The sequence below is a fragment of the Ahaetulla prasina genome, chromosome 2 (genome assembly GCF_028640845.1).
Source record: "Ahaetulla prasina isolate Xishuangbanna chromosome 2, ASM2864084v1, whole genome shotgun sequence".
Classification (NCBI taxonomy): Eukaryota; Metazoa; Chordata; class Lepidosauria; order Squamata; family Colubridae; genus Ahaetulla; species Ahaetulla prasina.
The window spans coordinates 287,392,265-287,405,831 of record NC_080540.1 but is presented as its reverse complement, the minus strand read 5'-3'; the positions used below and the strand labels follow the sequence as shown (position 1 = coordinate 287,405,831).

General features: G+C 42.6%; 1 protein-coding gene across 1 annotated transcript in view; it reads left to right on the top strand.

Moving 5' to 3' along the window:
• Nucleotides 1-13,567, top strand: part of DCC (DCC netrin 1 receptor) — a 926,782-nt gene that overhangs the window by 257,874 nt on the left and 655,341 nt on the right. The gene's annotated exons all lie outside the window — the stretch shown is intronic.

Genomic DNA, 13,567 nt, shown 5'->3' with positions numbered 1-13,567 from the left:
CTCCTGATTGTGTGGTGAGAGTTCCACTTCTAGACCAGAGCACCACTCCGTTTTCAGAAAATATTTGCTGGGATGTAAATATTACTTTTGTTGTCACTAACTCGTATCCAACTCTTCATGACCCCTTGGATCATAGCATGCCAGCCCCCCCCCCCCCAATAACTCATCCTCTACTGTCTCCTAGAAAGTTCATTGCATTGAAGACACTATCTAATTATCTCATCTTCCTCTGTTCCCTTCTCTTTTTGCTTTCAATGTAGATATTATATATATATTTCATGATATTTATATTGTACGTGATATTGTAAGTGGCCATGCATCTGCTAGGAATTAGGAGTCCCTGCAGATTTTACTCCACTAGTCTTTGCCAACTGTAGGGAGCGGTGCACGTCTCCATTTCAAGGCCATTGAGCAAGTGCTGTCTGAAGTTATTTCTGTGCTCAGCATGACGTCAGGGAGTGCTGTTACCTTTCCACAGAAGTGGTACCTATTTATCTACTTGCATTTGCATGCTTTTGACCTGCTAGGTTGGCAGGAAATAATGATGCCTACAGCCTCACATTAAACTGCCCGCCCAAAGAAACTGCTCAAATAAAATGTGATTATTCTCTTCTACAAGTGTTCCGCCTCTAGTTCATTAAGGTAGTGAAAAATAAGTGCACAGTAAAGTCTAATTCATCTACAGGTATGGTTTAATTGAATAAATTGAAATGAAACATTGCCCATAAACCACACGCTGAGCATAACTAATATTTTTATAAAGGAAGAACAAGCTGCATGGCTTGTTCTTGACTACAAACTGAAAAATAGATTGATGTTGTCCTTTTTTTTTAAAAAAGCATAGACACACAAAAAACTATCTTGTTTTAATTGCTTGAATCTATGCCAGGGACTAAAACAGAACAGTAAGGGAAAAGAAATACATTCTCCACTCCTAATAGCTGCATGGATATGTTCATCTAATTTTCTTAGCAGCAATGCAGAAATGTCTTAGGGTAGTCCAACAATGAGCATTCTGGGGTCCCCCATCTTAGCATTAACCAAGCTGAACTCTGTTTAGCTTCCGAACCCAGGACAGACCAATTCTCGAATATAGCTCATCTGCCTGGAATCCACACTGTATAATAGACATTAAAACAAGTGAGAGAGTCCAGAGGTATTTCACGAGTAGGGTACTCCACTCCTCAGCTTGCAGTAGAATACCTTATGCCACCAGGCTTGAAATTTTGGACCTGGACAACCTAGAACTATGCCACCTATGGTCTGACCTAAGCTTAGTACACAAAATTGTCTGCTACAACCTGTCAATGACTACTTCAGCTTTAACCGCAATAATACACAGGCAAACAATAGATAAAAACTCATAGTAAACTTCTCCAAACTCGATTGCAGAAAATACATCTTCAGCAACAGAGTGGTCAATGCCTGAAATCCACTACTTGACTCTGTTGTTTCATCCTCAAACCCCCCAAACTTTAACCTTAAATTGTCTATTGTGGACCTCACCCTATTCCTAAGAGGTCTGTAAGGGGGCGTGCATAAGCGCACCAGCATGCCTACCGTCCAGTGGTGGGTTGCTCCCAATTCTCCCAGTTCAAGAGAGCTGGTAGCGGAGATGGTGAAGTGACAATGCACCGGTTCGCTCCGACCATCATCTGGGCCCTCCCGCCCGCCCCTGCGCTATATTTATCTTTATTCCTCTGTTTTTAGCCCAGCTAAATGGCACGGCAGAGCAGATTCCAATGCCTCAGCTGTTCAGCCTTTGAATGCATGTGCGTGAAGTGAACCAGTGATAACACCAGTTAGAACCCACCACTGCTACCATCGCTGTCCTATTGTCCCCATTTATTCATACTCATTTATTATGCTTATATTTATACCTGTTCATACTTATATGTTTATATATTATGTTCATACTTATACTTCTTTTCTCATACACGCTTGACTCATCATGAAATCTCCAGAACTGTAAAGCCTACAAACTTGAAATTTGGCATATATATTCCTCTTGGCTTCTAGGTGCTTGCTAAGAAAGGATTTTTTGAAATGGCCATCAGATCATTAGTATTTCATATCAGTGGTGGGATTCAAATTTTTTTACTACTGGTTCTTTGGGCATGGCTTGATGGGCGTATCATGGCTTGGTGGGCGTGTCATGGCTTGGTGGCCATGGCTTGATAAGCATGGCAGGGGAAGGATACTGTAAAATCTCCATTTCGATCCCACTCCAGGGGAAGGATACTGTAAAATATCCATTCTGATCCCACTCCAGGGGAAGGATACTGTAAAATATCCATTCTGATCCCACTCCGAGGGAAGGATACTGTAAAATCTCCATTCCGATCCCACTCCAGGGGAAGGATACTGTAAAATCCCCATTTCCTCTCAATCAGCTGGGACTTGGGAGGCAGAGAATAGATGGGGCTGGGGCTAGTCAGAGGTGGTATTTTCTGGTTCTCCAAACTACTCAAAATTTCCTGTTCTCCAGAACTGGTCAGAACCTGCTGAAACCCACCTCTGTTTCATATACAGTATATTCATATACAGTATATTAACATGCTCTGATGCTAAGGAGTTAGATGTTTGTTCTGTCCTCCCCCGCCTCCGTCCAAACGATGGCTTAATTAGCTGGCACTATCAGCTCTGGCAGCAAAAGAGTGAGCATCTGCCAAGTGGCTCTGTTATCTCCCTCAAGGCCAATGAGTCAAACAGTAATTCAGCTCTTAGTTCAGCAGTTAATTTGCCTGCTATGAAGAGACATAGCAGCTCTCGCTGACTTTATATCCTGTGGGGTGGGGCTCCATGACTCCGCACTTCCTAGGCCTGCCCCACCCCTGCTTCTGTTGTTCCCGCCTCTCCTGCCTATGAAATCTAGGGTCCAGCCAGGTCTGATTGTCATCAGCTGGGTCTGGAGGTGTGGCGGGGGGGGGAAGTGTCAGGGGATGGAGGCCTCATTATCTCTTCCACCTGGCCTGCCTCTGGCTCCTGGAGCTGAGCCAGGGAAGCCGGTGCTCCTGAGGTAAGTCCTGATGGCCTTCCCCCTCACTTTCCAAATCAATTTCTGCAGGAGGCCCGGCTCGCGGGGCGCACACACAACACTGTTCTATTCTCCTTCTGCACCTGAAAAGTTCCAACTGCCACTTGCCTCACATTCCGTTACCTCAGGTCAAACTAGTAGACGTTCCACTCCTTCACTCAGGGGCGGTCTGGGGCTCCTTACAGTGCTAAACATCGCTACCTCACCAAAATGTCTACGCCTTCCACCTATAGAACTGCTTCCAGACTCAAGGTGGCGGGAGAGATATTCCCTTATGTGTTTCAATCACCAACTGTTATGTCCTGCACCAGCAGTGGCGGCCCCTAGTGGTGGAGATGGTTTCTTGTTCTGTTCTGATTGGCTCCCACTTTGACAGCCGAGTATAAAAGGGCTGTCAAAGCAGGCGCGCTGTTCTTGTGTTGTTGCTGGTCTCTGTGAGTTAAAAATAAACATCTGTGAACATCTGTGAACATCTGTGGAGCCTCAATTATTACGGAACCCACAGAATATAATACCAACCACCACTGAGCCAACGGATTGTGAACTGAATTTCTCCTGCATAGAGTTCCAGGCCCAACTCACTTCTTACACTGTCCTCCTCAGTTCAGACGAATCTGTTCCTTCTACTGTAACACCAATTAAAGGGTTAAGACTGTCTTTCTGTTGCCCGGAAGTAGAACAGATGCTTCCAAATGACATTTTTGGAGGTAGAGAGGTGAAAGAGGGAAATTTTATGCCAACAGTCAAATACAGGGGCAGGTCTACCACAGAATAGGGAGTATCATGGCAGGGCCTCAGTAGCAGACTTCATTTCTCCAGGTATACCTAGTTGGTGATGATGACAATGAGAGTCTATCAAGACCATGGGGTTGCTACAATGGTCGTAAGTGTGAAAAATGGTCATGAGTAGCAAAGCACGGTTATCCAGCTAGTATTAAATAAATTGCAGAAGAAACCACAATGCCTTGCAGTGTTTTAGGACACCAGAAATGGTAACAACCGCCTCATTTTTGCATCTCCTCTCAAATCTTTACAGCATTATGAAAGCATCCGGGCATGGATAAGTCAAGAGGATAATAGAAAATAAACCAGTTGGTTTGATTTTTTTGCTTGTTCTAAACCAGGTCAGTAGCAAATACTAAAGGCAAGACCAAGCAACATTCTACAAACCTATTGAAAAGGCAGTAGTGAGCCAGATCAGAAAACAAAGCTGCAGAGGCAATGCCAAGATATAATTTCAAGATCAAGAATCAAGGCAGGGGTGATTCAGTGGTACGTTGCTTTGCTTCCTGCTTAGAATCCTTGTTTGTATTCTTTAAACATAAAAAGAGCTTGAAGAAACTTGAAAATAGGATTTGCATAACATCCACATTCTCATTAGAAACTATTGGCTAGGGCAAGCTTCAGATACATTTGGACCTTAAATTCAAAGCTATGACTTTGCAGAACTGGGAGCCATCTTAATGATGTCAAAAGGACACAAATGTTCAGGTCTAAAGAATGAAGGAAGTGTTCTCTGGTGTCCCATAGATTTTCATTCTCTGTTCTATCAAAATACCTTGGGAGAAGGTCTCTATTTCCATGCAGAACAGCAGGGATGAATGTAAGCCATATGTCTGCTGTAATAAGGAATACTTGGCAGTATCTAAACCCAATTTCTTTGGCTTCAGTGTAATAAGAAGAAAGCTTGTCCCAAAGGTGCTTTTTCAAGAGGCTACTGGACTTTCTTGTGATTCGTTTTGTTCTTTCACTGAGAAGTTGGAGCTGTGCTTTCTGCAGGATGACACTGTACTGTTAAACACAGGTGTAGGCTGTTGGGGGATGAGTCTGTGTTGTCTGCATGTCAAACTGAAGGGCAGATGGCTCCTGTAATCTGCCATTTTTTTTCCTGGCGATCCATTCATTCTCCTGCACCATTCGAAGGGTGTTCATCCCAAAGTATATACCATATTTTTCAGAGTATAAGACACACCTTTTTGCCCCAAAAAAGAGGGTGAAAATCTGGATGTGTCTTATACTCCAAATGTAGCCCTGCCCAGCTTCTCAAAGGGAGGTTTCAGAGGCTGAAAAAAGCATCAGAAATGAAGCTTCAGAAAAGAAGCCTCCAAACAACTTCAGAAAAGAACCTCCCAAACAGAGCTTCAGAGGCTTTTTTTCTGAAACTCTGTTTCGGAGGCTTTCAGAGGCAGGAAAAAGTTTTTTCTGAAATGGAGTTTCAGAGGCTGAAAAAAAAAAAGCAAAAAGCAAGGCACAGAGCTCACAGCCAAGGAACCTGTTGCTAAAATTCACCTCTGGGAACAGCTGATTAGGGGTATTCCGGGAGGCCAATCCACCTGCCAATCAGCTTTTTTTTTTTTGTTTACATTTATACCCCGCCCTTCTCCGAAGACTCAGGGCGGCTTACAGTGTATAAGGCAATAGTCTCATTCTATTTGTATATTTTTACAAAGTCAACTTATTGCCCCCCCAACAATCTGGGTCCTCATTTTACCTACCTTATAAAGGATGGAAGGCTGAGTCAACCTTGGGCCGGGCTTGAACCTGCAGTAATTGCAGGCTTTGTATTCCGGGAGGCCAATCCACCTGCCAATCAGCTTTTTTCTTATTTTCCTCCCCAAAAACGAAGGTGCATGTTATACTCAAAAAAAAAAAAAATGGTAGTTAAATGTCTATGGAGTCAGTTTACTTTTACAATTATAATGGTGGACAAGGACAAAGAAGGGTCAAATTCAGATTTTTCTTGATCCATGAAATCTTACTGGGTGACTTTAGTTCTTTAGACTTTAGTTTAGCATTCTCTGTCTCTGCCTCAGCACAACCTACCTCATGAAGTTGTTATTGCTAAAGACAGAATTTCACCTTGAGCTATGGGAAGAAAAGCATATTTATCAAATCAGCTCGAATAATCCAGTCTCTTTGGATGATTCCAGTTTGAGGAAGTCATGTGTGGCCTTTTCTGGAAGGCTTTTGATAATGATCAACTGCTATGTAGCTATTCAGGAGCCCCAAGCACTATTTCCCCCATGTATAGCCCAAATGATTGCTCAGATAATTAGGACAGGGACAGTAAGAAATAAGAAATGGGTCAGCAGCTAGGATTTTGGACCCAGCAATGTACCCTTTGTTCAGATTTAAATCTTATTAAAGTTGAATAAATTTTAAAATTACCATTTTAATAAAAATATTTAATTCAGATTGTCATGACAATGATACATCAGAGGACAATAATTTTTGAACCAGGATACTGGGAGGGAGGGGGGAAGGGAAGAAGAAAGGAAGGATGGATAGTGGGTTTCAATTTAGTTTGTTGCCGGTTTGCTTCTGTGTGTGTGTGTGTGTGTGTGTGTGTGTGTGTGTGCGTGTGCAATGCTTCTGCACATGCATAGACGTGTCCAGGTGGGTAGGTGGAGCCTCCCACCGCCTCTACCGGTTTGCCCAATCTGGGGCAAACCGGTAGCAAACCACCAGTGGAAGGAAGGAAGGATTTATGATGCTCTCTGCCAGCTACCAACTCAATGGGGAAGCCGGCAGGAAGTGGGAGGTCATTCTCACTCCCATTGTTGTTGTTTTTCTTCCGTGCATAATCATTCTTTTTTCTATTTAGCTATGACAATTTCTCTGAAACAGTGACCCAGTATCTAGTAATCATCTAAAAATCCATGAGATCAATTCCTGGTAGAGTGTTTTAACGCCATAGAATAAGAGCTAGCTGTGCATCTCTGATGATTCCTAATAAGGATGTCATGTTCTGACCCCTGGTTGGTCAGTGTAGGTGGGGAAATTTACAGGGCACAAAGCATGAAGTTACGGCAATCAGCCAAGAAGGAAGTGTCACCTATGTGCTTAACCTCTGGTGCTGAAAAGGAGAGCCTCCATCAGACCCTTAAATCTAGATCAGGGGTCTCCAACCTTGGCCACAAGTCCAAAAGTCTTAAAGTTGCCAAGGTTGGACTCTACCCACTAATTCCACTGGTGGGTTTTTCTTTTTTCTTTCTGTACAAATCCGCAAACTTCTAATGCCTTTCTCCTCTCCTCTCTTTCTTTCATCATTATCTTACTTATTGTGAACTCATTTTGTCATAAGTAACATCTGTAAAAAAAATTGACAGAAAAGAAAAAGGATCCCTCTTTGGACAAACTGACAAACTCTATTTGTATGTTTGGGTTCATTCATTTTAAAGGACTCTTGTTTCATATGACCTTATTTTATACAAATTATGCCAAATGGGGATTGTGTCTAGGGATGGGCAGCTAGGGGTTTGCAGGGATTCAGGAGAACGTCTACCTAAGATTCTGTGCAGTTTGGAGAACCCCCCAAATCCCACTCCTGGCTGGCCCCGCCCCGCCCACCAGCTCCTCCTGGGAGTCCCCACGCAGCCTGTTTTGGATGCAGGTAAGTGCAGGGCACACATGGAGGCTCAGGGAGGGCAAAAAATGGGCCTACCAGAAGTTCGGGAACGCCAGAAACAGGCCCGTTTCTGACCTCCAGAGAGTGTCCAGAGCCTGGGGAGGCTATTTTTACCCTTCCGGAGGCTTGAGGGAAGCCTCCAGAGCCCAGGGAGGGCAAAATTGCCCCTCCCACCATAGTGCAGGAGGTCGACTAGGCCACGGCCACCATGGTCGTGCCCACTCAGCAACTGGGGAAGAGAACCCCTTGCTAAAATTTTTGAAGCCCACCCCTGATTCTGTCATTGATAGCTTGTAGCTTAGAGTCCCTGCCTAAAAATCCATAACTCTGATGGGAGGTTGAACAACTAGCCTCGTAGTGTGATGGGAGCAATCTGGAACTGAACACACTCAAAATCGTACAAATGGTGGTAGGCTTTAGGAGAAACCCTCCATAATTCCATCTCTTACAATACTAGACAACACAGTATCAACAGTAGAGACCTTCAAATTTCTACCATATCTCATGACCTAAAATGGACACCCAACATCAAAAATGTCATCAAAAAAGTGCAACAAAGAATGTTCTTTCTGCACCAACTCAGAAAGCTCAAACTGCCCAAAGAGCTGCTGATATAGTTCTACAGAGGAATGATTGAGTCTGTCATCTGCACCTCTATAACTGTCTGGTTTGGTTCTGCAACCCAACAAGAAAGACACAGACTTCAGAGGATAATTAGAACTGCAGAAAAAACAATTGCTACTAACCTGCCTTCCATTGAGGACCTGTATATTGCACGAGTCAAAAAGACGACTGTGAAAATATTTACAGATCCCTCACATCCTGGACATAAACTGTTTCAACTCCTACCCTCAAAAACGACACTACAGAGCACTGCACACCAGCACAAATAGACACAAGAACAGTTTCTTCCCGAACGCCATCACCCTGCTAAACAAATAATTCCCTCAACACTATCAAACTATTACTAAAACCACACTACTATTAATCTTCTCATCGTTCCCATCACTCATCTCCTCCCACTTATGACTGTATGACTATAACCTTGTTGCTTGTATCCTTACGATTTATACTGATATTGATTGTTTCCTGATTGCTTATTTGTACCCTGTGACTATCATTAAGTGTTGTACCTTATGATTCTTGATGAACGTATCTTTTCTTTTGTTTACACTGAGAGCATATGCACCAAGGCAAATTCCTTGTGTGTCCAACCACACTTGGCCAATAAAAAATTCTATTCTATTCTATTCTAACTCAATACCCAGTACGGTAAATCCGCCGTTGCTTTTAATTTCTGGGCTTCTTGGATTTGGGAGGCTGTTTTGGAAGTCACAGAAAGTCAGGCTGCAGATATTGTCAGTTTCCTATCCTTAAAATATTTCTTTTCAGCCTTTAAACCAGCATGCTGGAAAAAGCTATGGCATGTTTTTATAACCTCTTCTGGAGGTATAAAATATAAGACTTTCCTGAAGTCATAAATTTTCAACTTCACCAACCAATCAAGCTGGCTAAGGACAGGGAAGAATTTTGAGCCTGGAGTGATGGTGCTGTTGCAAAGGTCCCAGAGCTATTCAGGCAGGCTCAGTCTATGCCCCAATAAATTTCAACTCAGTGTAGTGTCAGTAGCTCATTTGACAGTTACATTCTCCTCTTTCCCAAACTTAGAGGGGACTCCATTGCAAAGCATAACTGAGAAAAAACTGTAGTTGATAAATTACCAACTCTTCATTTTGAAGGTTACTTTGCAAATATGAAATCTGACATTTACCAAAAGAATAAATTTTCTTTATTTTCTTTATTTTATTTTTATTGCCTTAATACCTCCTCCTCTTTTCATAATGTTTCTGTAGTTATGATTAATCGTGGTTGGCTTGACACTATTATATATTTACTACTCAGAATCTGTAGTTTTAACCTACCGATTTCCCTCCTTCTTTCCTTTCTTTCTTTCTTTTTTTCAATTTTATAAGTTTGGATATTGATTAAAAAGTGAGAGAAAGAGGCAATCCAGCACTTAAAATTAACAGAGATAGAAAGATTCCCTAAGGTAAGATTCACATTTTGTTTTCAAATGTGCCTAAATTTATTCTACCGATTGAGGAGTGCCGAAAATTTCTGTTGATGCTGTTCCTTCTGTATCCTCCTCTTCCTGTTCTGAAAAAGACAAGCATCAATTTCTAATTTCCCTGCTAGAGTTTATTTATTTTACTAGATTATTATCCTGTCTTTATTACTTTATAAGTAACTCAAAGTGACAAATATACCTTATAAAGAGCCACGGTGACATAGTGGTTAGAATACAGTACTGCAGGCTATTTCTGCTGACTGACTGCAATTTGGCAGTTCGATTCTCACCAGGCTCAAGGTTGACTCAGCCTTCCATCCTCCCAAGGTGGGTAAAATGAGGACCCAGATTGTGTGTATGTGGGAAGGCAATATGCTGACTCTGTAAACCGCTTAGAGAGGGCTGTAAAGCACTGTGAAGTGGTATATACCGTATTTTTCAGAGTATAAGACACACCTTAGTTTTTGGGGAGGAAAATAAGAAATAAGGTGATTAGCAGGTGGATTGCCCTCCCGGAATACAGCTGTTCCCAGAGGTGAATTTTAACAACAGGTTCCTTGGTTGTGAGGTCTGTGCCTTGCTTTTTTTGGCTTATTTTTCCGCCTCTGAAACTATGTTTCAGAAAAAACATTTTTCTGCCTCTGAAAGCCTCCAAAACAGAACTTCAGGAAAAAAAGCCTCTGAAACTCTGTTTGGGAGCTTCTTTTCTGAAGCTCTATTTGGGGCTTTTTTTCTGAAGCTCCGTTTCTGATGCTTTTTTCAGCCTCTGAAACCTCCATTTGAGAAGCTGGGTGGGGCTACATTCGGAGTATAAGACGCACCCAGATTTTCACCCTCTTTTTTTTGGGGGGAAAAGGTGCATCTTATACTCCGAAAGATATGGTAAGTCCAAGTGCTGTTGCTACTGCTAATACTCCTCCTGTTTTCTCCTCAACAGCAATCCTGTGAGATGGGTTGGATTGAGAGAATGTGTTTGACTGATTATCATATCTAAGGCAAGACTGGAATTCACAGTCTCCTTCTAGGTCTTAACCTCTATAGCAAATTGGCTCTGTTAGCTTAATACTGGGAAAGCAGAGAAACTGAAGATCATTGTGCAATGGAACATACTCAGTGCAAAATAAAATTCACACGCTTCGTCTCTTTTGGAATCACAGTGTTTTTCAGAACCATCACTTCACTTTCAGGAGCACCCCATACATTTTTCTTCTCTTTCATTTTTCCAAATGCGTTTTCCTCCTTTTTCTCCAGGAGTGAAAATGATTGACATAAAATATGCCTGTAACTTCAACACAGCGCTAGATCTAAGTACTACTGGAAAAATAACTCTCAGAAGTGGCAAGTTTTCAGTTTTTGAAAACAGCGAGATAAATGAGGCAGCTGGACCAGGTTGAGAAACCAGTTTGGAAAGATTTGTCATTTGTTATTATTATTGGCTGCTCTTCTTTAGAGCATCATGCCTGGAACAACAACAACAACAACAACAACAAACAACAAAAAGACCTTGTTTTGGCAAACTCTTCCTGACTTGAAGGGGATGTCAACTTCTTAACAAGGGAAGCTGCAGCTGCCATTATAAATTTTCTAGGCTCATTTTCCACAGCTAATTATACTGCTCTGCTAGTTGAGCTGATTATCCTCAACGTTCTTTGTGTCCTACGGGATGCATTTTCTGCGGCTCAATCAGCTGGTTTTTTTTCCCCTCCCCTGTCCAGGAGTGCAGTGAGTCAACATGAACGTGTCACATGCATCTTTTTCAGTCTGCAGGGCTGTCAAACTCAAGTCGTCATGAGTTGTTGTGTGACGTATCGTGACTTTTCCCCCTTTGCTAAACTGGCCAGTGTGTGATGCATCAGACCCATGGGTCACAAGTTTGACACTCCTGGTCTATTGTAACATTTGATCTAGGTTACTGAATTTTTTTTAAAAAAAATAGATCTAGAAACATTGATCAACAGAAGGCACTTGTGGATTTTGCATACTGATGATCTCCTGAATTTGATAAACTGTGATAACTCCCCCAGATGCTTCCCTAGATACCTATCAAGATGTCAGCTTAGAGAAGGATGAACCAGGTCTGGACACATCTGGAGGGGAGTTGGTCAATGGTTCCAAGCAGCTATCTGATGGGGGATTGGCTGAAGCACAGTTGCAGTAGACAGCCCTGAGGCTTCAAGTGGGAAAAGCATGCAGCTCAGGGGTGAAATGCTCCTGGTTCGAACCGGATCATGCGATTCGGTAGCGATCGGGGTGGGTAGTTCAGAGAATCGGTAGCAAAAGTCCCTGCCCCAGCCATTCCTCAGTGTTCCTCTTCTCTGTCCCTGAAGCTCTCAGTGGTGATATAGCTGCAAACGGCCTTAAATGACTGCTGTGGTGCTTCAAAGGGCTGCACGACAGCTGATCAGCACTGTAGGCAGCTAGTAGACCAGTGCCTCTATTTTTAAAGACAGTAGACTGGTACCTCCCCAAAAAAGGCAATTAGTAGACCGGTGCCTCTATTTTTAAAGAAGGTAGACCTGTGCGCTCCCAAGTTTTGTATACTTTATTATTTTTATTATTTATTATTATTGGCCATGCCCATTCAATCACCTGACCACCAAGCCATGCCCACCAATTAAGCCACGCCCACAGAACTGGTAGGGAAAAAATTTAGATTTCATCCCTGATGCAGCTGTATCTGTTCAGTGAAGAGGAAGAGGAACTGCCTTCTGCATCTAATCCAAGAACACTTAGGGCAGAGAAAAGGCATGAACAGTAAAGGTCAGCCCTATTACATGTGAGGAGGCAGCCTCATCTTCTTGATGAGCTGCACCAGAAATTGGTAATTTAACACAGCAGACAGATGTGCATATGCCGTACCAAAATCAGGACATGAAGATGCCTTGGTTTGGGGGGTGGAGCCTCCCACCGCCAGCACTACCGGTTCTCCAAACTACCTACCGCCAGTGCTACCAGCTCCCACGAGCCGGATAGAGCCGGCAGCATTTCACTCCTGGTTCATTTCCTAGCTGTGTGTTTCCTGGTCATTGCGATTCCTGCCTTGCTTTGGATTGACAACATGTTTTGACTTGGATCATGCCTTGAAAACTTTGGACTCTTCTTGCTTCATGAAATCTCTTGTGGATTTAATCTTGCCTGGTGAGTTTATCTTGATTTGAAGACTTTCAAATACCTTGAGGACCCATTGGTCATTGCTATGCGAACTAAGATTGGTCTACCTTTGGCTGGACTTAATTGAGACAGTTCTCAGTTTTTGGTGAAGGGAATTGCTGGGGAATATTAATAAACCCACTAAACCACTGTTATGTATGTGAGCCCATGGTTGGGTTTTCATGAGAAGATGCTAACAGTCTATGACTTATCTTAATAGATGTGCTCTTAAGTCTTCATTCAGACTCAGAATTCGATCCCATCATCACATTAACTCTTATTTATTTTATTTCATTTCATTTAGATAGCCACCCATCTCACTTACGTGATTCTGGGAAGATCACAAATTAGAACATTAAAGACACGTTTGTATAAATGAATTCAAATAATTGAATTATTACTTTGAAGACACTCTCCTTGGGCTATTTAATACAGTCCAAGAAATTAATGTAGTTAAGCATTAGAGCCCTTGTTTTATATGATGGTTCAGTGCTAGGCATTGTCAAGGAGAACTGAATTATGGAGTTGAATTGGATGACAGAATGAAGAAAATCTACTGTGCTAATCTCCCAAGCAAATAACACAATAAGTCTGAACTTGGGATGTCTTTGCTTATACTAAAACAAAGGCATCCAGAACAGTGGTGAAATCCAATTTTTTTTTACTACCGGTTCTGTGGGCGTGGCTTGGTGGGCATGGCGTGGCTTGGGGGCGTGGCTTGGGGGAGGTGGTGTGGCTTGGTTGGTGTGGCTTGGTGGGCGTGGCAAGGGAAGGATATTGCAAAATCTGGGACCAGCCAGAGGTGGTATTTGCTGGTTCTCTGAACTACTCAAAATTTCCGCTACTGGTTCTCCAGAACCTGTCAGAACCCGCTGGATTTCACCCCGATCCAGAATTACTAGAC